This window comes from Gopherus flavomarginatus, chromosome 2, assembly GCF_025201925.1.
Source record: "Gopherus flavomarginatus isolate rGopFla2 chromosome 2, rGopFla2.mat.asm, whole genome shotgun sequence".
Lineage (NCBI taxonomy): Eukaryota > Metazoa > Chordata > Testudines > Testudinidae > Gopherus > Gopherus flavomarginatus.
The window spans coordinates 37,726,428-37,751,705 of NC_066618.1; the positions used below are offsets into that span (position 1 = coordinate 37,726,428).

Here is a 25,278-nt window from a genome sequence, read left to right on the forward strand (position 1 = left end):
GACTTGGTTAGACCCTAGCAAAACCAATATTCCCATCATTATTACTGCTTGCTGTGTGCTCCACAACATCTTTGAGAGTAAGGGGAAGATGTTTATGGTGGGGTGGGAAGTTGGCCATTGATTACGTGCAGCCAGACACCAGGGTGGTTAGAAGAGTACAGGAGGGTGCGCTGTGCATCAGAGAAGCTTTGAAAACCAGTTTTACGACTGGCCAGGCTACGGTGTGAAAGTTCTGTCTGTTTCTCCTTGATGGCCCCCCTCCCCCTTGGTTCACTCTATTTCCCTGTAAGACAACCGCCCTCCCCTCTCACCCTTTGATCTCCTCTTGCAGAGGGAATAAAGTCATTGTTGGTTCAAATTCATGTATTCTTTATTAATTTGTCACACAAATGGGGGGATAACCTCCAAGGTAGCCCGGGAGGGGTGAGGGAGGAGGGAAGCACAGGCAGGGTCACTGCAACCAGTAGGCGAACTAGGCAGCTGCCTAGGGTGCCAAGTGGTTGAGGGCGCCAAAAAGCGCGCTCAGGGGAGGCGGTGGAGTGGAGGTGAGCTGGGGCAGGGAGGTGCGGGGAGGGCTGCATGCAGCAAGTAACGGGGAGGGGGTGTGTGTGCACAGGGGAACCGCTCCCCGCCCCAGCTCACCTCCACTCCACCTTCTCCCCTGAGCATGCCACCCCTGCTCTAATTTTCCTCCTCTCTCAGGCCAGAGGAGCACAGCAGGCTGGGGCTCCGGGCCTCCACGGGGGGGCCGGCCGGCCCCAGGGTTCCATGGGGCACAGGGGCCTGGCTACTTGCTGTGGGAAGTGGAGTGACCCGGCCCCAGCCTGCTCTGCTCTGCTCCCCTGGCTCCCAGGCTTGGAGGGAGGGCAGAACCGCCGCCCCACCCTCTGCACTTGCTGGTGGCACAGCTGGGAGCCAGGGGAGCAGAGCAGGCTGGGGCTGGGTCACTCCACTTCCCACAGGAAGTGGCCTGCCCCCTCCCCCCTGTCCCTCATGGAGGTCTTGGATCACCACCTCCCCTACTCCCTGGCGGAGGCTTGGGGTCAGCCCTCCCTCCCCCCCCATGGAGGCCTGGGGCCCCACACAGCCCTGCCGCGGAGGAGCTGTGTAGGGCACCAAAATAGCTAGGGATGGCCCTGGATCCCCAAGCTGGAGACGGAGCACAAGGTGGAAGTTTTGCCTAGGGCGCGAAATATCCTTGCATGAGCCCTGAGCACGGGGGGGAGGGTAGTTGTAGGGGCACCCCCTAGAATGGCATGCAGCTCATCATAGAAGCCTCTCCAGTTCTTTAGTAGGCTTCAAGCGGCTGCTGCGGGTCCCTGTTATAACCTCTGTCCTTCATGCCTGTGGAGATTTTTTCAAATATTCCGGCATTTCGTCTTTTGGAACAGAGTTCGGATAGCACGGATTCGTCTCCCCATACAACGATCAAATGCAGTACCTCCCGTTTGGTCCATGCTGGAGCTCTTTTGCAATTCTGGGACTCCATGGTCACCTGTGCTGATCAGCTCGCTATGCTGGCCAAACAGGAAATGAAATTCAAAAGTTCGTGGGGCTTTTCCTGTCTACCTGGCTAGTGCATCTGAGTTGAAAGTGCTGTCCAGAGCAGTCACAATGGAGCACTCTGGGATAGCTCCTGGAGGACAATACCATCAAATTGCATCCACACTATCCCAAATTCGACCCAGCAGGGTCGATTTCAGTGCTAATCCCCTCGTCGGGGAGGAGTACAGAAATTGATTATAAAAGTCCCTTAAGTCGACAAAAATGGCTTCATTGTGTGGACAGATGCAGGGTTAAATCAATCTAACGCTGCTAAATTCGACCTAAACTCGTAGTGTAGACCAGGGCTCTGTGACTGTGGATGGGGCAGATTAGCCCCTGGAAGAGAAAAAGGAAGAGAAGACAGAACAAATTATTTAATAAAAATCCAGAGCCTGTTTCTCCTCTGCCTTGTGCCTTGTGTAGTCATATGCATCTGTGCAAAGTGAGTGTAACATACTTCAATTCTGACTTGATAGTGTTTTCATTCACTTTATACAGATATAGATAATTACACAAGGCTCAAGGCAGTGAAGAATCAAGGGCTTAGAATTTTATAATGGGATTTTACTCAGAATACAGATGAATATGAAAGTAATGCTACACTTCCCTACAATACTCAAAGAGTTTTGGTGTCCTTGGTAATGTTAAAAAGCAGTATGATCCATATGCACGAATTTTAGTATGAAGGAATTGTGTATTCAGTGGGCTAACAGTCTCTGGCCTCACTTCAGGAGCTTAATTACCTTACACAGACAGTTACTTCACCACCACAATGACTATCCTAGGTTTCAGTCATGCTGTCATCAAATGGTATTGTCAGTTCAGTTGCCATAAACCTCCCTTTGTTTTGTGGCCACTCTGGGCAATGATCCCTTTTGCTTTCTGCTAATTAAAAAAAATGTGATTTTTATACTGAATTATTTCAGTCAATTGGGGTGAATGGAGGTGGAAAAGATACTGACCCACAATTATTAGAGCTGGTCAGGAATTTTCGGACAAGACAGCTTTCATCCAAAAGTGCTGATATGTCAAAACTTCAAACTTTTCCAGTTAAAGGAGGAGTAATGACAAATCCTTTCTTGGGAAGGTTTCTCAGATCCAGGATGGAATTCCGGCTAACAGTGACCCCATCGCCAATAGCCTGGCAGTTACGGCATTCACCTGGGATACAAAAAAAATGGGAGAACTAAGTTTACATCCTTACTCTGCCTGATTTAGAGCAGAGACCTGAACCCCAGCCTTCCAAGTCACAGGTGTATGCCCTAACTACTGGGCTATAGAGTCTATTGCTTTTATTCTGGCCCAATGAATACTTAATGATTTATAAAAAGTGAAGCAGCTCCAGCACTTGAGAGACCCACACTATAATAGCTTGTTGGGAAGAGCATTAAATCGGGCAAAGCAGGGAGCTGAGCCGAAATCCCCCATGTCTCCTGCATGTCCTTTAAACACCATAACCATCGGGCTATTCCAGGGGTGGAAGTGTTACTCTCCACAACAAATTTCAAGAGGTCTCCAGCTCATCGTGCTGCAGAACAGGAAGTTTTTCAAAAGCATGTTTTCCTGTTCCATGATAATTTTCAATTTCCTAGCCTGTTCTAATGGCTATTCCTCAGTAATGCAAATCCCTGTGGCTTGCTGACTGGCTGGTCAATCTGCATAATGTAGGGCTATTTCTCAATAATCACACAGTATGCATATTCTTGGGCGCTGACTTCCTAATGCCCTCAGCCATATATGTCCACAACACAACTGTCTGCTTCTGATCTTCATTCTTCCTGACCCCTTTCAACTTCCCCTCCTGTACCTTCTTGCTCCTAATAAAGGCTAAGAATTCCACACACATAGATTCCTATCATATGAGAGTACAGTCTGTCACTTTACCTTATTTTGAATGTTTTTTAAATTGTTTCTGATGCTATTTGCAACCAGATTTTCTGGTAGGGTAAATAAACCTAAACCAGGAAGATTTGGTTTCAGAAGGACTCCCCAGACTGTGGAGAGTCCTCAGGTGGTGTAGGGTTGTTGAAATGCAGGAAGCATGGATGCAGGAAAGGTCGCAAGGCTCGGATGTCTTATGTCCTGTTGATCCCCTGCCTTTCGGAACAGCCCTGGGGGTTGCAGGCAGCTGGCATAAAGTAGAGCAGTCCTAAGGCACAGGATTTCCCACACAAAATGCTGTAGTGTGGATTTATTTCAGAGGTTGTTTTCCATTCCTGTTGCTATAACTGTCAGCAATTTTCCCCTTTGCTTTCCTTTGTGTTCTGACTAACTCTTGCACCCACTCACCCAACCTTTATTTCATTCTCTCGTCACCATACTTGTGATATCCAAGCTTCATAAAGACAAGTGAGGGATTTTACATTTTAGTCAGCTGTTAGCGAAGAGAAGTAGCAACATCAGAAAACAAGTAATAGTGAGAAGTGCAGTTTCTGCCAATTTCCACAGCTCACTCCCGGACTAAAAAAAACAAAACTGTATTCCAGTTTTCAGTATATGCAAAGTTCAATAAACTTCCCCCAGCTGAAAATACAGTGCCTCGTTCTCGTGTGCTTACTCAGGAGCTTTTTATAGTCTGTAAAGTAGTTTGCCTAACTGGTTTATGTAGTAAGGTCCTTTTAAGGTTAGAATGAAAGGAAAATGCAACACATCTAACTTAAAAAGAATACACTCCTGTTCTTTAATGATCTTACTATTTTTAGTCTCCATTGTTTTTAATAGTATTTTAAAAGCTTGAAAATAAATGTATTTTAATTAAATATTTAGAATACAGACACCCTTCCAGTGAGATTATAACTTTAATTGTGGCCAACTTCTGGGTCTAAACTTGTCAGTATGTCCCTTTTAAAGATGGAACTCTATATTAATAAAAAAGCAGTATCACCAATTTGAATTTGAGAACCTAGTAAAGGATCTTTTAACCCGAGTGATACAGAAAATTGCTCTCTCATTCTAAAAGCTGTTACCATCACAAGACCTACACTTTTCCTAAGTTACTTGAGATCAAAGAATTAAAGCCATAAAAAGAGCTTTTAATAACTTAGCCAAGTATAAAATTAGTATTCTATGACAACTGGCTCTTTTATACTGAGGAGTAACACATAGTACAAGTGAATTTTAAATGCATCATTTCCCAATAAATTTGAGGATTAAATGAATGTGCAGAAATAGTTTTCCTTTCCACTAATTCATAGACGATTAGATGACAAGTAAACTGTAAGGAAAATAGTCTGTAAAACTTACTTTGAAAAATGTGAAAAGGTCCACTGAAATTTACAGTGTCCAAACACACTCTCAAATCCTACTAACTATTCCTATACAGTACCAGATGTCTACTTCTAATACCAATCCCAAACACAATGTCAGTTTGTATCCATTTAAAAACAAAAACTTACACTGTGGTGTGATCAGATATTTGCACTTATAAAGCACTAACTGGCTCCAGTGCTTCCCTTCACTCATTATCTAAAACTCAAATGACAGAAGGAACAGCCAGACCCTGCAAGCACTAGCAGCAGTGAGTTGTGAGACAAAGCAAAGGAATAAGAAAGAAGCACTGACAGATATGTAACTTACCTCTTTGTCAAGAAATCAGAGGTCAGTTCTGGGGGCAATTACTTCCTCTGGAGAGGGGGTAGAGAGAGAAGGATGTAAGAATAACTTCTGAGCAGTTATTTATCATTTGATCCACTTCTGGAGCTGACAGTGCACTGCTCTAGGAGAGCTTGTGGCTGTGTAACAGCAACGTTTGCCACCAGCTTCAAGCTTTTCCTAAGAAGGCCCCAGAAATGTATTCTTTTTTTCAACATGTTAATTAGTTTGACTTAATTAAAATGAAAACTAATTCGACTAAATAAAGTCTAGGTATTTCTTCTACATTATAGAAATCCAACCCTTTCTTTCTGTCCCAACAGCTAAAATGCTTGTCATCTGCTGCCTTGATTACTACAACCTAGCCTACCACATCAAGTTTAAACTTCTCATCTTTACCATCAAGGCCCTGTATAACTGTGCCCTGGCCTACATCTCAGGTCTCATTTTTTATTGCTCCAACTGTAATGCCAGGCCTGTAACTCCCTTTCTTTCATTCTCCAAGTCCCATCATTGAGCTTTCTTACATCCTGTCCCCTATGCATGAGCTAACCTCCCAAAACCAGCACACCAGGCCCTCACCCTCTCCTCATTCAAACTGGCTTCCTTCCTTCAGAAAGCGACTCTCACTCTGCTCCATTTGAAAGCATGTGCTGTCGTTTCTGGGAAGGAGGGGGCCCTCTTGAGACAGTACTGCTTCTTCCCTTCCTTAATCTCTCTGTGGGATCATCTGTAAACCAAACCACACTGTTCTTTTTATTTGCCTTCTGGTTTTTGAACCTTTAGTGTCCACTTGAATAATATTTTCAAGCTTTTCTCCACAACCATAACGGCTAGAAACTTGTTTATTTTTTCATGGAAGCTGAGATTCTCACATGACTCCAGGATCTGGGGTCTTAAAAATACACTAATATCACAAGACTTGGCAATACTAACAGTGATTGAGAGGGTTACCTTTTTCCATGTTGCTCCCCAAACATACCTTAGACCTCTTCTGCAGAGAGCCCCTCACTGAGGGCATATTTCAGTCTTCATGCTCACTGAAACCTCAGATTATGAAACCATCAAATCGGATACCAATTGCAAGGATTTTCTACTGCGACATTTTTTCCACTAAGAATGAATCTGGTCTACCAATTCATTTCAGATAAGCCAACAAACAGCCAATGACACCAATCTGAGCCTTGGCCACAGAAATCACCCATTTGGCTCAAATCTGAGCAGGCACCCTAGATGTACAAGGATTCATATGCCCTTTACCAACCTTCTATGTCACCTTATCCTGTGACAAAAATAGTATATTGAAAAAGTACTGAACTACTACATTTTATTTTCAGAAAAACTCAAAGTAAAATGTTTGTCATGAGGACACAGAGACTAGTAGTCACTCAATCCCTGTACATGCGCAGCTGAAAACATTCAAGTCAAGTCCTATTAAGACTGTAGGCTATTTGAGACAAAAATAGTGTCTTTCTCTGTTTTGTACAGTACAATGCATAGTCTGTGTTTAATAAACGAAGGAATTGAATTAATGGGTAGAAATGAAAGAAAAAGAAAACAACAACAGGGTTTGTTAGGCACAGACAAAATTGCCATATTGGATCAGAAGAGGTCCACGGAGTCTAGTATCCTGTCTCTGACAGTGGCATGTACCAAATACTTCAGATGAAGTTGCATGAAACCTGCCCTCAAATCAGTCTTCCCAACTTGCATCTGTTAGTGGTTTGCTAATTCCTTGAAGCATGAGGGTTTCTCTCTCTAACAGGTTTTTTTTTAATCTAACACAATCGTGGATGTTCTTATTATCTACAGAAATGTTTAATCCCTTTTTTAATTCTATGTTCTTAGCCTCCATGATATGCTGTGGCAACGAGTTCCACAAGTCAAGTATGCGTTATGTAAAATGATTTCATTAGTTTTAAATGTGTTGCTTTTCAATTTCATAGACCATTCCCTTTTTCTTGTATAATAAGGCTGAGTAAATATATGTACGATTTATCTTTTCTATAAACAATTCATTTTATTTATATCCTTCTTTATTGTTCTCTCTGAATTGTCACCTCTCAAAACAGGTCTGCCCCACCCTACCCCAAATCTCTTCATTTAACAGTCTTTCCATGCCTCTAATCATATTTCTCATCTCCTTCAATGTCTGTTACATCTTTTTCAGAATACAGAATACAGAATTCCAGTTTACTTTGTACTAATTACTTCTAATGTTGCATCATAAAATTTTAGGTTCTACTAAGTTCCTCGAGCAGAGGTTTTCATCAAGTTGTCCACAGCATTGTTCAAGTCATTTTCCTGAGTGGTTACAGACAATTTAGAACACATTAATGTGACTGCAAAGTTCTAAGTATTTTTTCCAATATACATTACCTTGCATTTATTAACAATGACTTTCACCTTCACATAGCTTTGCAATGTCACTCAGGAGTTCCTCACAATCTTCTTAAATCTTGATTAAACTAAATAATTTTCAAGTATCAGAGGGGTAGCTGTGTTAGTCTGGATCTGTAAAAGCCGCAAAGAATCCTATGGCACCTTATAGAGTAAAATACGTTTTGGAGCATGAGCTTTCGTGGGTGCATCTGACGAAGTGGGTATTCACCCACGAAAGCTCATGCTCCAAAACATCTGTTAGTCTATAAGGTGCCATAGGATTCTTTCCTAAACAATTTTGTCTCAACTACAAATTTTGCTATCTCACTGTTCTTTCCCTTTTCCAAATCATTAACTAACATATTACATGACACCAGACATAGTATATATCCTTGGAGAATCCAAGCTGTGACAATTTGAATGAGGGAGATTTTTAAAAATTATGTGTGAGATTTTAAATGTCACATTGAGACACACAGCAAAATCCCTCATCCCAAGAGAGAGAGACTTGAAGAAGAACTGCTTTAATATGAATTAAAATAAATGAGACATGGCAGTTATGCAATCACTTTCTGTACATTAGCAGCAGGATACTTTTAACACTCAAGTCAAGGAGTGTCTGCCACTGCCTGACATGCAAACCATTTTAAACGGTCATACAAATCAGAGGTTCCTAACTTTTCAGGCAGCTGTGCCAACTTACTAACTAAGATCCTGATTGTAACGAACAGTGCATCTTGGTTCCCATTTCAATTGTGTGCATTCTCACACAGTTTTTCACAATGTTTCCAAGTCTTATGATTGTATCACAAGTATTGCAACATTTGGTGTTTTTCTTAAAGCCCTGTCTACTGGAGTCATGTGAGTATCTGAGAATCTCAGCTTTTACTTTATTTTTTAAAGTAATTTCTATTCCTTGTGGTTGTGGAGAAAAGCTTGAAAATGAGAACTCTAAAAGCCAGAAGGAAGATAAAAAGAATGTAAAATTAATATTTTTTAAAAACTCATTTTTAGGGGACCTTGACCCTTGATTTTTGAATGCCTGGAGTTGGCACAAGACCACAAGCCACCCAAGAGAACAGAGTAGCCACAAATGAATGGGAAGCAGGCAGAGACTCCAGATTACTAAAGTTCACCATTAAGGGTCTGATCCAGCTCCCCTTGAAGTCAATAGAATAGAATGAATTCACATTGACTTTAGCAGGATTTGAACTGGGGCTAGAAAGAGGCAATTTAGAGTAGCAGTCACAGAAGCCCTGCTGACCTAGACCAGTTGTTGAGAACTATTAATGAAGACTGGAGAATGATTCGATTTAGGGACAGCAATGCCCACCCCACCCAAGCCAAGCCAAGCCAAGCCAAGCCTTTCCTGCAGCTACCTGAGACTGTATCTCTGGACCTCGCTTTGATACAGTGTTTTCCTAAATTGCCTCACATAAATCATCGCTGTCCCAGGCAGACAGGGCCCCTGTCGAGCCCCAGCAGTGATGTTGGCACAAGTAGATTTACCAGAATTATTAAATGGGGAAATCTGAGAACAAACTAGGACGTACAATCAGAGCCCAAAGACCATCAGCGGAGGGGAGCTGTGCGGAGCGAGCAGACGCCCCCAGGCACTGAGCCCCCTCCTCCCTCAGGACAGCTGGGCTGGGAGCAGGCAGAGACCCCGGCACACAGACAGACATTACACCTCCCCTACACATGACACACACGAGCGTTGACGGCCACTCTCCCCGACCCCGACAGACAGACACCCCGGCTCCCCCAGCCCCGCGGGGAACGTGCCACTCACCCGCGCGAGGGCTGCCCACTGCCCAGGAGTGCCGCCGGGGCCTATCGCCAGCTCCCTCCCCCGCCTCGGTGTTGTTTTCACGGTTGCTAGGGAACGCCGAACATGCCTGCGGCGCGCGCTCCCGGGGCTCCCTCTGGCTCCGGAGGGAGGGAGGAGGCAGCGCCGAGGCTTGTGGCGCATGCGTACACGACCTTGTGGAGGGGGTGGGCTCTCGCTTCGCGGTTCGGGTTGCCTGGTGCTGGTAGCTAGCGCTGTGCGCTACGGATCGCGGCGCAGGTTTGAGTCCGGTGCATTGAAGGGGGAGCGCTCGCACCCATGTACAGCCCCTTTGTGACGGGGCCGGCTCCCTGCCCCGGCCGCTGTGAGGTTACAAACCGCAGGCAGTGAGGCCGCCCAGTCACGCTGCTCCCGGCGGGGGGCTCCGCAGGGAAGGCGGGGGGCAAAGAGCAGGAGGCAGGGGAAGGAGCGGGGCTGGGAGTTGGAGCCGAGGTTGAGAAGCATATGGAGAGGAAATCCCCGGCCAGGGAGGTGGGGGCAGAGCGGTGAAAGTTCCCCACATGCGGTGAGCCGCCTGCTTCCCCTCCACAGGACAGTGCAGCTGTGCACCCACTGCCCAGGGCTGTGCTCAGAGGCGCCTGCCCGGCAGCTCTTCCCTCCCTATCTGATATGATGTACTGAGCTGCTCTCCAAAAAGCCTTCCCTCTCCAAAAATTAAAATCGCCAGTGTTTAAAGGAGTCCCGTGTCAATGTATACGTCTCTATAATGCCTCATAGTAGTTCACGTTTGTCTCAGCTGCTGTTCTCCTTTCTTTGAGCTGGGCTGCCCTTTTCTTGTAATCCGCTGTAAATGGAATTTCATTCCTTTTTAAAGATTATTTTATTACTCTTAGCACGTCTTCACTTACCTTCGTTACCACTGTCATTGCACTATTTAATTGATACTTTCATAGCAAATAATCAGTGAAAATATTAATAGTTGCTAGTAGCTTCAGCAGTCATTGCTCACAGTGTTTATAGGACTGCTTCCTGTTTGTATTGGGATATGTTAGTTTTTCATTCTAATATTTTGGGTTTTTTTCATATTTGATACACAAATGTAGTCTATCATGTCATGTGACATTAAGGCTGACTGATTTGGTGTCAAAACTTAGTTTCTTTTGATCCACCAATAGCGATTGCCTTTGTCAGCGGTTATTTTGCCTCTCTAGCCACCTTTTTTCACGTCACCACTTGCGTGTAGAACTTGGTTCCCAAATATTTACCACAGGCCAGATTTGTAAAGGTTGAAAGCATCTTGATGCCTTAGAAAATCCTAACAGTTGTCTCATTACCTTTAAAAATCTGGCCCTTAGGGCACAATGCTATCTTTTGTGAAATCCTTCTCAAAGGCAAATTTCTACTTTATTTTTTTACTAAATACAGGTATACCAACCCCAAGATAGATTGACAACCTCAAGTATTCAAAAACCATGAGTTATATACCCAAAAGTTCTGAAATTAAAATGCATAAATACATCTTGGGTTCTTTTAGTTTTCCTTTTTGTTTGAGTCTTTAGGGCATGCTAGCTTCATACTTTCGCTGTTAGCTCTCCCAAAGAATTCATATATTTAAAGTTGTTGTACATTCCTATAACATTCAATTCGACTTTCGACTTCCAATAACGTGGCTCCACAGCCATTTGTAAGTGAAAACTTGTTTAAAATCTTTATTTGTGCAAGTAATTCCTCATCCTGCAAACACTGAAGAGAACACTGTAACGTTGCACTCTGTATGATTTTATGAAAGTATGCTGATGAGTGTGAACATAATGTAACTAAAATATGCTTCATGCAAAAGATCTCTCGTAAGGTATCATTACAAAGTTTATAATCTACTGAGTGTCGTCATCCTATTCGTATAAATGTATCACTCTTGAATCAGAAACTAGAAATACGAAATATAACTCTGAGGGCCTACTGTAATTATGAAAAGTGTGGGCCATTAATGGTGGTTTGGAATCTTGATGGGTTCCATTAACTAGGACTTTTGACTGTAGATGGCTGTTTTACTTGTAAGTCTTCCTGTAGATCTGTGTGCTGGCAAGTGAGTAATGAACTCTTACAGTGATGTGATCATGTCTCCTGAACTGGAATCCATCTTTAACCTGGTGCTTTTCCGTAGAGAAGGAGGGGGTGGAAACTAAGAGAGGGACAAAGGATTCCTGCTTTATGCAAAAGATATATAAGTGGGTGGAACAGAACAAAAGGGGCAGCCATCATGAGAAATCCCCTAGTTACCACCTGAGCTGGAACAAGGGCTAGACCAGAGGAAAGGATTGTGCCTAGACTAGGAAGGTGTCCAGTCTGTGAAAGAAACTTATTGAAACATCTCTGAGGGTGAGATTTTATCTGTATTCAGTTTTATTACTATACTAGGCTTAGACTTGAGTGCTTTATTTTATTTTGCTTGCTAATTCACTTTGTTCTGTCTGTTACTACTTGGAACCATGTAAATCCTACTTTCTGTATTTAATAAAATAACTTTTTACTTATTAATCAACCCAGAGTATGTATTAATACCGGGGGGAGCAAACAACTGTGCATATCTCTCTATCAGTCTTATAGAGGGTGAACAATTTATGAGTTTACCCTGTATAAGCTTTATACAGGGCAAACGGATTCATTTGGGGTTTGGACCCCATTGCGAGTTGGGCATCTGAGTGTTAAAGACAGGAACACTTCTTAAGTTGCTTTTAGTTAAGTGTGGAGCTTTGGGGCACGTGGTTCAGACCCTAGGTCTGTGTTGAAGCAGATTAGCATGTCTGGCTCAACAAAACAGGGTGCTGGAGTCCTGAGCTGGCAGGGAAAGCAGGGGCAGAAGTACTCTTGGCACAATAGTTGGCAGTTTCCAAGGGGGTTTCTGTGATCCAACCCATCACAAACACTTTACTCTTCTGTCACTTCATTTGTTGCATACATTAATGCTGATTTTTTTTCTACTGAATTGTTTATACTAATTGCATATTTTAATTTCATAGCCTTTTATGTATGTTACATATTTAGTTATGATACATTTCAGTGATGTTCTTCATTCTGACAAGTGTACTGTACTGCCAATATCAAGGGTTTTTTAAAATGAATTATTGTGTTACTCCTTTGCATTTGGTGAAACTAACGTGACCTGTCTCCACTATGTTTTCACAAGGGGATAGCAAATATATGTTTTTTCTGTGGGATAACTATTTTCTTAACACTGAGGACAGACTGTAATGCTGACTCAAATGTCAAATGAACCATTATTATTCATAGCTTGACAATTCTGATACTGATTGTGTGGCTAACGCTGCTCCTTCCCCATATGGTGCATTTATGTGTGAATGTCTGCTGCCCCCTATTTGTGTAGCTGTCATGGAAAACCAGTTAAAGCATTTTAAATTAAAGGAATTAACAGAGGCTTTCCCACCCTCAATTACCTTTATTAAGAACTTGTCTAGATGGTGTGACACTGAAGGTGTGATGTTAATGCACATACGTTACAGTGTTGTAAACCCATGTGGATGCTTTCGTGCAAGAGTAAGGTGGCCGTAGTTTTGTCAATAGCAGCCAGGGCAACCATAGAAGATTGCAGAAATCCTTCCCCAACACACTATTAATCATCAGGTCTTTGACCTGTTTTGAACATTTTTTAAAATTGTGTGTAGTCCATGTGTATCTTGTTTGATATTTTAAGTCCAAAGAGAAGGAGTGATGTTATGGAGCACTCATCTGAACTTTTCCTGTAGAAAAGCCTTTGCAATATTTCATAGATATCAATTTTGGAATGACAAAATTTCAATAAATGGTTTAAGATTAAAATTTAAGGTGATCTTGCTCCTTCTTTCTATACTGAGCTGGTCAGGACACCTTTCATGGGGAGGAGAATGAAGGCCTGATAATATCATGGTAGATCCTGTTGTGCACACAGAGCATTTTGGTCTAGCTATCCAATGATCCCTTCTATAAGCAATGCAAATAAAGTGGTGACACTTGTTCGATTAGAATCAACTGATTGATCCATGTTTTGGTGCTTTATCTGTAAAAATTCCTCTTTGATTTCAGCCTCTACCAGCTCATTAACCACACATGATAGAAACTTTATCATATCCCAGAAAAATTTAACTTACACACACAGCATTTGTTGTGTTTAAACCTTTCATACATCATGATAGTAATATTGAGTCCATTATTGCGATATCCACAAAGGTGAGAACACAATCTGATAGGCAAAACAAAAATATTTTCAGCTCATTTAAAACATTGTGATGTGTCTCAGCACAGGTGCAGACTGCAGGGCAGATCAGTTTGCTCTGAAACATCCAGAAATAGGGTGTGGCAGTTATTAGACATGCTGTATATTTGTTTCTGAAGCAGTATAGGATGTTTTCATTGTAGGCAAGACACTTCCTGTTTACTCACCTTATAGCTAAGCCAATCAGAGCTCAAAGGTGGGAAATGTTATAAATATATCTGCTGAAGACAGCCATGTGACATTTCTATTGCGAGAGATGGCTTTGCAGATAACACTGAAAAATGTTTGAAAGGAAAGAGGATGCTGACATTCTTATAAAGATCTGAAGAATCCAGGCTTGTATGCTGCGTATTATGGACACATTATAGAATCATAGAAATGTAGGCCTAGAAAGGACTTAGAGAAGTCATGTCCAGTCCCCGATGCTGAGGCAGGACCAAGTAAACCTAGACAGGTGTTTGTCCAAACTGTTCTTAAAAACCTCCAATGAAGGGGATTCCACAGCCTTCCTTGGAAAGCCTATTCCAGAGTTTAACTGCCCTTATAGCTAGAAAGTTTTTCCTAATATCTAACCTAAATCTTCCTTGCTGCAGATTAAGCCCATTGCTTCTTGTCCTACTTTCAGTCCTTATAACAGCCTTTAATATATTTGAAGATTGTTGTCAGGTCCCCTGTCAATCTTCTTTTCTCAAGACTAAACATCCAGTTTTTTTAACCTTTCCTCATAGATCAAGTTTTCTAAACCTTTTATTATTTTTGTTGCTCTCCTCTGGATAATCTCCAATTTGTTCACATGTTTCCTAAAGTGTGGCACCCAGAATTTGACACAGTACTCCAGCTGAGGCCTCACCAAGTAGAGCAGGATGATTACCTCCCGTGTCTTACATACAACACTCCCAGGGCTGCCCAGAGGATTCAGGGGGCCTGGGGCAAAGCAATTTCGGAGGCCCCTTCCATAAAAAAAAGTTGCAATACCATAGAATACTATATTCTTGTGGGGGCCCCTGTGGGGCCTGGGGAAAATTGCCCCACTTACCCCCCCCCCCTTCTAGGTGGCCCTGAACACTCCTGTTAATATATAGCAGAATGATACACCCTGTTTTTGCACTTACTTTTTTCACACTGTTGACTCATGTTCAATAGTACCACCTAACCATTTTTCCCATTTTGTAGTTGTGCATTTGACTTTTCCTTCCTAAATGTAATACTTGGCATTTGTCTTTACTGGATTTCATCTTGCTGAATTCAGACCAATTCTCCAGTTTGTCAAAGTCATTTTGATTTCTAATACTGTCCTCCAAAGTGCTTGCAACCTCTCCCAGCTTTGTGTCATCTACAAATGTTATAAGCGTATTCTCCTCTCCATTATCCAAGAAGTCATTAATGAAAATATTTAATAGTACTGGATTCAGGACTGACCTCTGAGGGACCACACTAAATGCTACCTGCCAGTCTGATAGCAAACCTTTCATAACTATTGTTTGCATATGGTCTATCAACCAGTTGTGCACCTACTCCATCGTAGTTCATCTAGAGCAGTGTTTCTCAACCTTTTCAATTCCAGGGACCGGCTTGGTGCCTTCCTGTGTCAGAGAGATATCAGGGACTGGTACCAGTTTATGGACCGGTCATTGAGAAACTTCAGTCCTGGAATCTGATTGGCAGAATGATGTAGGTCCAGATTGATCCACAACTTCTTTTTAAACCAAGTACAGGAACAGGAAATTGTCCATACAACTGGGTTCTCTCTGCTTTAGACTGCTTCCCTGATTATACCTGCTCCTACTGCCTGCTACAGATCTCCTGGTGACCTGACCCTCCCTGCCTCCTGGCATCTGCCTCCTGGTTTGTCTTCTGGCCTGTCTTAGACTCTGACTAATTGGTATCTGATCTGGCCTGCCTCCCAACTCCTGCTCTGACCACTAAGTCAGACCACCTACATCCCATTGTGACAGTTTGCATGGACCACTTAGGGCACAGGAGTGGGCCTACTGCCAGCAGAATGGATCTGGCTAACACTTCAGGAGCACCGAACATGCTAGAGTGGGGTGCCTGCCTTCAGGTGGACAATCAAGCTCTGGAGGCTCAGGTCATCCAGCTGACCTAGAAGAACCAGGTATTGCAGGAGCAAGTAACACAGTTGTGTATTGAGAACGCTGCACTCCAGACATAGCTCATGCAGCCCTGTTCCCCGATACATCTGCTGGAACAGTTTGGTGGTAATCACCAGTGATTCCAGTGTTTTATAAACCAGTGTCGCCTCCTGTTCATGATGCAGCCTCATTCCTATACTAATGATTATGCAAAGGTGAGCCTGGTTAGCAGCCTGCTGTTTTGGGAAGCATTACACTGAGCCTTCCCCTTGTTGGAGTGTGACAGCCCAGTACTGCCAAACTAGGAAGTCTTCTTCCAAGCCATGTCAGTACTATTTGACAATCCACACCAAACTCAAATGGCAGAAGCTGCCCCAAGGTTGGTCTGATGAGGCAGGGCACCATAGCCTCCTGTACTGTGCAATTCTACCCACCTCACGACTGATACAGACTGGAACAAGGTAGCACAGATGGACTAGTTCCAGGGGGGCCTGCAAGAAGTTAAACACAAATTAGCCCAGGTAGAGATGCCTGTGAGTCTGGATGCCCTGCTGGGCCTCCATCCATATAGACAATTGGTTACAGGAAAGAAAGGAAGAAAAAAAATGGGGTCATGCAACTCCCCAAGCCAGGTATTGTGACCGAATCAGTGCCGGTGAAGGTGGTTCATTGGTGGCTCACCCCCAGAGAAAAGGAATGAAGACACCAGCACCATCTCTGCTTTTACGGCAGAGAGTGAGGTCACTCCATCTCTGCCTGTCCTTTATCAACCCCAGACTTCAGTCTAGACTGGAACATGCCTGGAGCCCTGCCTGAGGGCTCCCCGCTTGCAGGTGCCATTCCAGTTGCACATAGCTGGGGCTCCCCTGAAAATTCCCAACCTACCTGCCTCATCGACTCCGGAACAGCTGACTGCTTCACAGATGTAGTAGCAGCCGGAACACTGCAGAATCCCCTGCAACACAAGGCCACTGCTAACCATATAGAGACAATTGATGGTCTTCTGGTCCAGTAATGGAGGCTATGATTCAGATGCACTGAGAAACAATACTATTTGGCATGATCAATTCTCCACACTTCCCCCTGATCCTTGTATCTCCTGGTAGCCCTCCACAACCTGCTCATGTGGCGGCAAGACCATAAAGGCTCTGAGCTACCCTCCTTAGTAGATTGTGGTGTTCCCTGTGATCATCCTGCGTGGATGGTTCCTGCTACTGCCTCGTCAGGGGAAGAGGAAGAGGATGCAAGGACTAGTTCCGGGCCTTGCTCCTGTCCATCAACACCTAACAGATCCCATGGTGCTGGTCGCTGAGGTATGGTACTGGGTTCAACACCTGGGCCCTGTTCCTGTACCACAGGAGGAGATAGTGGGGCTGTACCCTCCGATGTGACAGAGTACAACCTCCTTGACTGAGATCCTTGGGCCTGATGAAAAGCCCAAGGAGTCCAAAATGGCCATTGCACAGTCATTTGCCACTGTGCCGGCCAGGCCATTGGTGGAAACCTATGCCCCCTATCTACTATCGAGTACTGGTGGTCGGACTGGTGCTGGCTCCTGTGGGAGCTATAGGATTCCAGCTCCGAGTCTGGGGGACAAGGATTCACTTCCTAGTGACCATGGGGAAGCGGTGCCAGATGGTACTGGTGAGCGATGCTGGGAGCAGGGTGACCAGTGCTGCGGCACCAGCGCTGGTTTCCCCTTCGACAGCAACTGGGGTCTCAGTGCCGTAGCCGCTCTCGCCTCCAGTGCCAGTTCACACCTGCTGGAGAATGGTGGTACCGGTAGGGACATCAGGGCCCGTGCTGCCTGGAATGCCTCTGGCGTAGATGGAAGCGCCAGTCTTGTGCTTCTATGGCTCTCCCTTGGAGGAGAGTCCAGTGGCACCAGACTCAATGGTTCCCTCTCTGGTGCCAGAGTTGATGGTACAGACTGGCTGCCGTTGAGTTCAAGTGGCTCTGCGCGGGTCTAGCTCTGCCGATTTCCTTGCAACCAGTGGGCTTCGGAGTGGGGGAATGTCCACTGTCCATTTTGCATTGTTTCTTACATGGCACCCCAGCTACTGGGATCAGTGCTGAGTGTCCCCATGAGGACAAAGGAGTAGATCATCTCTGCACCAGAGAACTTTGGTGGTGCTATGAATCCCAGCATGCAGATGAGGAGTTCCTCCTCGGTGCTGGAGAGGCCGGGCTGCGGTGCCTATCCTTCAGAGAAGCCCATGCACTTCTCACCGAGGCAGAGGGGCTCAGTGCCGAGTTGGCATAATTTGCCTCTGAATCTGGACAGAGAGCCGCCTCCTGCAGGAGGAACTGAGTCTATGGTCCCTTTCTTTTTGGATGTGGGGTTTGAACCCTTTACAAATCCTGCAGCAGTCATGCAGGTACTTGAGGCAAGCTGAGAGGGGGTCATTAATGGACATAGGCTTGGGGCAAGTCTCACATGCTTGAACCCTGAAGACCAAGGTATGCCCCAGTGCCAAGGATGGGGGAGAACCCCATTAAGTGGGATCCTGCGGTATTACTACTAACTAATACAGAACTGTGACAACTAACTACTAAGTTTTTTAACTATATACAGGAAACAATGTCAGCTGAGGAGAGTACTTGCAAGTGCAAGGACAAACAGAAGTCTCAGCAACCAACATGGGCGGAAAGAAGGAACTGAAGGGGTGACAGGACAGCAGATCCTTATATACTATGCCATGAGGGCGTGATTCCAGGGGGCACTAGAGCCGACCCGATGGATACCGCTGAGGGGAAAACTTTCCAGCGGCGGTGCATGCAGCATGCACACCTACATTAGAACGGACATGAGCAGCTCTCAGGATTTGGTTATAGGTAATCTAATATCAGAAAGTGAATAACTTCACTGTCCTGTCTATAGGTTTAATAATCTCCAGTAGTATCACTTTAAATTAATGATCTTAATACTAATTATACCAACTGTGTGTTACAACTGATGATGTTTTTTATTCTATGTGTAATTAACTTGTGGAAATTACTGGCACAAGATATTACTGAGGCAAATTGCTTAATAGGATTCAAACAGTCATTTACATTAATAATAATGATAGCCATAATTACATTAACTAGAATAAAAATGACTAACTGTCTGAGGTTAGGAAGAAATTTCCTCCATAGATATGTTATGGAGTTGACACTATCCTCTGAAACAGCTGGAAGTGGCCACTAGTTCAGAGACAGGATACTGGACTGAAAGGTCCAAAATGATCTGATCCAAAAACGCAATGTTTTTGTTCCTTTTAAACTCTTTGTAAACGAGTCTAGGACATTTTAAACATGGAAACCATTGTAACAATTATATGGGATGGTGTGACATTCCCCTCTGGTGTTATCCGGACCGGTGATCTGCTATATCACTCCAATCCTTGACTCTGGGACCCAGAATTACCCTGCTCTGCTGTGAGAACCCCCACTCCTGGGCTGTTCATGCACAGCCTCTAGCATGTAAGCTGCTCCTTGGACTGTGCAACCAAATGACATTAGCCAATATCTCCAATCCCAGACACAACTCTAGGAACCTCCGTCTTGCGATATCCAGTTATGCCTGCTGGATGCTGCAAGCTTATATGAGTTCATCAATTTAAGAAAGAAATTGATATGTACTAGGCCTCTTATTCCAAGGGAGTCTCTGACATGCTTCAAACCAAACACACTGCTTCAGGTAGAATAAACAAACAGATTTATTAATTATAAAGATAAATTTTAAGTGATTATAAGTCAAAGCATAACAAATCAGATCTGGTCAAACGAAGTAAAAGTAAAATGCATGCTAAACTAATCTTAACACTTTCGATGCCCTTACAAACTCAGGTGCTTCTCACCACAGGCTGGCTGGTTGCTCTTCAGCCAGACTCTTCCCTTTGATCAGCACTTCAGTCGCTTGGTGTGGTGTCTGTAGATGTAAATGAAAGAGAGAGAGAGAGCATGGCAAATTTCTCTCCCTTTTATCGTGTCCTTTCTTCCCTCTTGGCTTTGTTTCCCCCACCCCCACTTCAGAGTCAGGTGGTGCATTACCTCATCGGAGTTCCAAACTGACCAAAGGAAGGGAGGTGACTCACTTGAGAGTCTAACAGATCCTTTTGTTGCTGCCTAGGCCAGTGTCCTTTGTTTCTGTGAGGCTGGGCTGGGTTTGTCCCATACATGCCCTGATGAGGTGTCAACTGCCTAGGCTTGCATTAAGCCATGAAGATACGTTTTCAGCCTCATAACCATATACATGAAATTATAACCTATAACCTTACTTTGACATTGCACTCCATATGTTTTATGGAAATATGCTTTTGAGTGTGAATATGATGTAACTGGAATATGCTTTATGCAAAAGGTCTCTTGTAATCTATCATAACAGAGGTTATAACCTACTGAATATATTGCTCCTATTTGTATGTATGTATCATTCTTGTATCTGAAGCTAGAAATATCAAGTATAACTCTGAGGTCCTATTGTAATTATGCAAAGTGTGGGCCATTAATGGTAGCTTAGAATCTTGATTGCTCCCATTGACTAGGACAATTGGTTGTAAATGGCTCTGTTTACTTACAAACCTTCCTGTGTACCAGCGCAGGAAGAATGGAGGCTGGGGTCTCACGGGACATATGATCATGTCACCTGATACTGGAATCCGTCTTAAATCTGGTACTTTTCCATTTAAAAGGAGAGGTGGGGACCCAGAGAGACAAAAGATTCCCATCTTGTGCCAAAGCTATAAAAGGGAGTGGAACAGAACAAAGGAGGCTGTCAGTCACGAGAAAACCCCTGCTTTCCATCTAAGATGTCTGCTGGAACTAACAAGGACTGTACCGGGGAAAGGATTGGGCCCAGACTAGGAAGGAGTCTAGTCTGTGAAATAAGCTTATTGGAATATCTCTGAGGGTGAGATTTTAGTTTAGTTTAGTTTAGTTTAGACTTGCGTGCTTTTGCTTTATTTTGCTTGGTAACTTACTTTGCTCTGCCTATTATTACTTGGAACCACTTAAACCCTACTTTTTATACTCAGTAAAATCACTTTTGTTTATTAGTAAACCCAAAGTGATTAATACTTGGGAGAGCAAACAGCTGTGCATATCTCTCTATCAGTGTTATAATAATTTATGAGTTTACTCTGTATAAGCTTTATACAGAGTAAAACAGATTATTTGGGGTTTGGATCCCATTGGGAACTGGGTGTCTGGGTGCTGGAGATAAAAACTGCTCAGCAGATAACCTGGTTGAAGTCTGCAGCTTTGGTGGAGGTGGAGCAGGCCTGGTTCTGTGCTGCAGCAGGGTAGCATGTCTGGGTCAACAAGGCAGGGTTCTGGAGTCCCAAGCTGGCAGGGAAAACGGGCTCAGAGGTAACTTCAGCATGTCAGGTGACAGTCCCAAACGGGTCTTTGTGACTGAACCCGTCACACTTACTATAACATTACTGTAACAATTACTATAACATCACTATAACAACCATGCTCAGTGCATCATGAGCCTTCCGAAGACCCCCAGCATGACAAACTTTGCATTGGATACTACACAATCATTTTATAAAGATGAACATGAGGATATAGGGTGTTCCCCCAAGATACAGAGCATCACAGATTGATTTTTAATTTGTTCCCACACAAGGGCTCAAATATTAAGAGAAAATTCAGAATTATCACCATTTTGCTTCAAAACAATTTAATAGCTATCAGCAAATCTAACACTAGGAAATAGTAATAGGCCAATATAATAGTGTTCCTTTTCTTGACCTATACACAAAAACAGATATTGACTGAGACAGAAATGTAGGCTATTTACCTTTCTGTGACTACCTTCCATCTTTTAGTGCAGACATCAATTAGTCTTTACCCACATTTCTTATAGCATCCGACTGCATATAAAAACTAAGTTCCACATTCATGGCCCTCATCAAATGTACAGATCCTAGCACAATTGGGCTCTGATCTCGTTTGGTCCCAACCATAATAAACATGATTAATAATAACAACTGGTTTTTGTCACAAAAGGTTGGTCTTCTTTAAATGTAAAAAAGCAAATGATAATATTGTGTCTCATTCAACTTTTAACATTACAGTCAATGAGTGATGAGCTGCCAAAATATTAACAGCAGGTCCCCTCCTCCTCACCTCACGAGGGGGTCGTGCTCCCCGGGGGGTCATGCCCCATCCAACCCCCCATATTCCTTGACACCCCCCCCCAGGAACCCCTGACCCATTCCCCCCCTTCCCTGTCCCCTGACTGCCCTCTGCTTCCCCATCCAACCCCTTCTCTCATTCTTGATGGCCCCCTGGGACCTCTGCCCGATCCAACCACCCCTTCTCTCTGTCCCTGACTGCCCCCCATCACCTCATCCAATCCCTGCTCCTTCCTGACAGCTCCCCGGCACCCTTGCCCCCATTCAATCCCCCTGTTCCCTGCCCTCTGACCACCCCAACCCCTATCCACTCCCCCAACCCACCGAACACCCCCTCCTTGCCCCTTTACCACACTGCCTAGGGCCCGGACCGGGTCTGCTCCACAAGAGCCACTCGGCCGGCGCTGCGGGGCCCAACTCCCCAAGCTGGGCCGAGCCGGGCCAGAGCCGCTCAGCCGGTGCCGCGAGGCCCGACTCCCTGAGCCAGGCCGGGCCGGAGACGATCGGCTGGGACCAGCCCGAGCCAGAGGCGCTCGGCCAGGGCCAGGGGGAGCCGGACTGGGCCGCACGCGCCGTGCCTCCCTGGAGCCCCCACCACCCGGCTTACCTGCCTGCTCCTTGTTTCAGGCTTCCCACGAATATTTGATTCCCGGGAAGCAGGGGAGGGGGAGGAAAAGGAGGGCGGAGTTGTCAGGGGAGAGTGGGAGGTGAGCTGGGGCCAGGGTGGGTGGACAGCTGCCCGAGCCTTTGTTAAATTTAAAAGCTTCTTTAGAGCCGGTTGTCCTGGAACAACTGGTTCTAAAAAGGCTTCTAAATTTAACAACCGGTTCCTGCGAACCGATGCGAACCAGCTGGAGCTCACCACTGCAGTCAGTTACATGGTAAACAAAAAGGAGCTTATCATCTTTTGTTTCATTACCCAAACTGAACTATGATGACAAATCAGAACTAGTCTGCACTTCAGTAGAAAAAGGAGATCATACTGAACTTTTGGGACCAGATCCTGCACTGACTTACACTTCATGAAATTCTCTAAGTAACTGAAGATCTGGATTGTCAGGAAAAAAAGGAGCATCCAAGAACCTGGGAGAGGCAAAGGACATAATCCACTTTGAAAACCTCTATGAACAATCCTGTGTAGATCTGTATTATCCTGTACAGCACTTAAGATACTGCAGTGATGGGCACGGCAGAAATGAAATAAATAGACTAGAATATTCAAGGAGATGGATTTGGGGCGTTTGTTTGTGAACTGAATAGTTATTATGGCAATTACTTTTCTTATCTTCAGGGCTGGGTAGTCTTTATTTTTTATGGGGACAAGCCTGGTGGAGGTAATATCTTTTATTGGACCAACTTCTGTTGGTGAAAGAGACAAGCTTTACAGTTTACACAGAGCTGTTAACTATTATTATTGTCTTATGGACATTTATAACCTTATTCAGTCATCTTCAGCTTGTTTATTTCATTTCCAGTTTGTTTATTTAATCAATACTTTCTTTAATAAGTAAGCACAAGCTGTAAAGAGTTCTGATAGCATGGTGAACATATGAATGGAGATGGAATGTTTCTGTATATTTCTTTGTGTTCACAGAACAATGGGTTTGATCACACCCCCAAAGCTCCATGTGCCCTCTACAGGCATAAGAGGTATGAGAGGGCATAAACCTCCTCCACAGCTGTTTCTCCCCCTTTCCACAGACTTTGTGGAGGACACTTTTCAAGTGTGAAGAATTTGCATAAGTGAGGCCAGGCAAACAATGGGAAACTGGGACAATAGTAAGTGATCTGAAAACAGAAGTACATTGCATACCCCTCACAGGCACAGCAGAGATTCCCCCCGCAACAGTTAATACAATCCTAGGCTGTGTTGTGCAGTGCCCATGCTGCATGCTTGTAAATTTTGCAGAGGTTTTCTTTCTCTTATGTATACCCTTCTGTGTGTTTGCAACAGAAAGGGGTAATTAGACTCAGTGTGCTGTGCATATACACTTTTCACAAGAGTTTTAGTGATGTTTATATACATTTACTGGACCAAACAAAATATTGCAGGAAAATATTTTAAATTGAACCTTGTAAAAAGATTCTTGCAAGGAGTTTTGAAATTAGCAAAGAACTAATAAGTCTGCAAAAGAGAGAAGTAGGGACTAAAGATAGTGTGCAGAAGATTTACAATATTTAATCAAAACTCACAATCGTGATATATTTGCAAATGACAGAATTTTTTTATTTAGGAGTAATTTACTCTAAAATTCATAAAGATACTTAAGCAACAAAAACAATACAAATATATTAGAAAACAGAAGAAGATTGCACATCTACAAGTTAGAGACATTTCTAGAGAGCAAAGACTTAATATAGGTAATAATGTGTTTGTTCACTATACGTTTTAATAGAATTCCTTTTGGTGATCTAGGCTTGGACAAAAAGCTACAATATAATTTGCATACATTCTAAGAATGGTCACAAATGATCTGAGCAAACATCCTGCCCAGTTTGATTAAATTCAGGCATCAGTGAACCAAATCAAGTGTGACTTAAAAAAAAACTTTGAAATTAATATTGTGGAACAACATTGTGGCGTTGCACTCTATATGATTTTATGAAAATATGCTAATAAGTGTGAATATAATGTAACTAAAATATGCTTCAGGCAAAAGGTCTCTTGTAAGGTATCATTACAAAGCTCATAATCTACTGAGTGTGGTCATCCTATTTGTACAAATGTATCACTCTTGTATCTGAAACTAGAAATATGAAATATAACTCTGAGGGCCTATTGTAATTATGCAAAGTGTGGGCCATTAATGGTGGTTTGGAATCTTGATAGCTCCCATCAACCAGAACAATTCACTGTGGATGGCTCTGTTTGCAGGCAGGCCTTCCTGTGAGAAATGAAGGCTTGAAGTCTTACAGTGACGTGATCATGTCACCTGAACTGGAATCCATCTTTAACCTGGTGTTTTTCCATTGAGAGGGAGGGTGGGAACCAAGAGAGAGACAAAAGGATTCCCGCCTTATGCAAAAGATATATAAGTGGGTGGAACAGAACAAAAGGGGCAGCCATCATGAGAAATCCCCTAGCTACCACCTGAGCTGGAACAAGGGCTGGACCAGGGGAAAGGATTGTGCCTAGACTAGGAAGGCATCCAGTCTGTGAAAAAAACATATTGAAAAATCTCGGAGGGTGAGATTTTAATCTGTATTCAGTTTTATTACTATACTAGGCTTAGACTTGAGTGCTTTATTTTATTTTGCTTGCTAATTCACTTTGTTCTGTCTGTTACTACTTGGAACTATTTAAATCCTACTTTCTGTATTTAATAAAATCACTTTTTACTTATTAATTAACCTAGAGTATGTATTAATACCGGGGAGGGAGGAGGCAAACAGCTGTGCATATCTCTCTATTAGTATTATAGAGGGCGAACAATTTATGAGTTTACCCTGTATAAGCTTTATACAGGGTAAACGGATTTA

At 43.7% G+C, this 25,278-nt stretch overlaps 1 protein-coding gene across 2 annotated transcripts in view; it reads right to left on the bottom strand.

The window, feature by feature from the left end:
- Positions 1 to 9,380, bottom strand: part of ARMC3 (armadillo repeat containing 3) — a 91,627-nt gene extending 82,247 nt beyond the window's left edge. Inside the window, exons 1-3 of one of the 2 annotated variants that reach the window (XM_050937372.1) lie at positions 9,311 to 9,380; positions 5,122 to 5,168; positions 2,508 to 2,706 (exon numbers count right to left, since the gene is read on the bottom strand). The gene's annotated coding sequence lies outside the window, so the exon portion shown is untranslated. The remainder of the gene's footprint in view (positions 1 to 2,507; positions 2,707 to 5,121; positions 5,169 to 9,310) is intronic. The other variant, XM_050937373.1, reaches the window with a different exon arrangement.
- Positions 9,381 to 25,278: the final 15,898 nt, after the last annotated feature.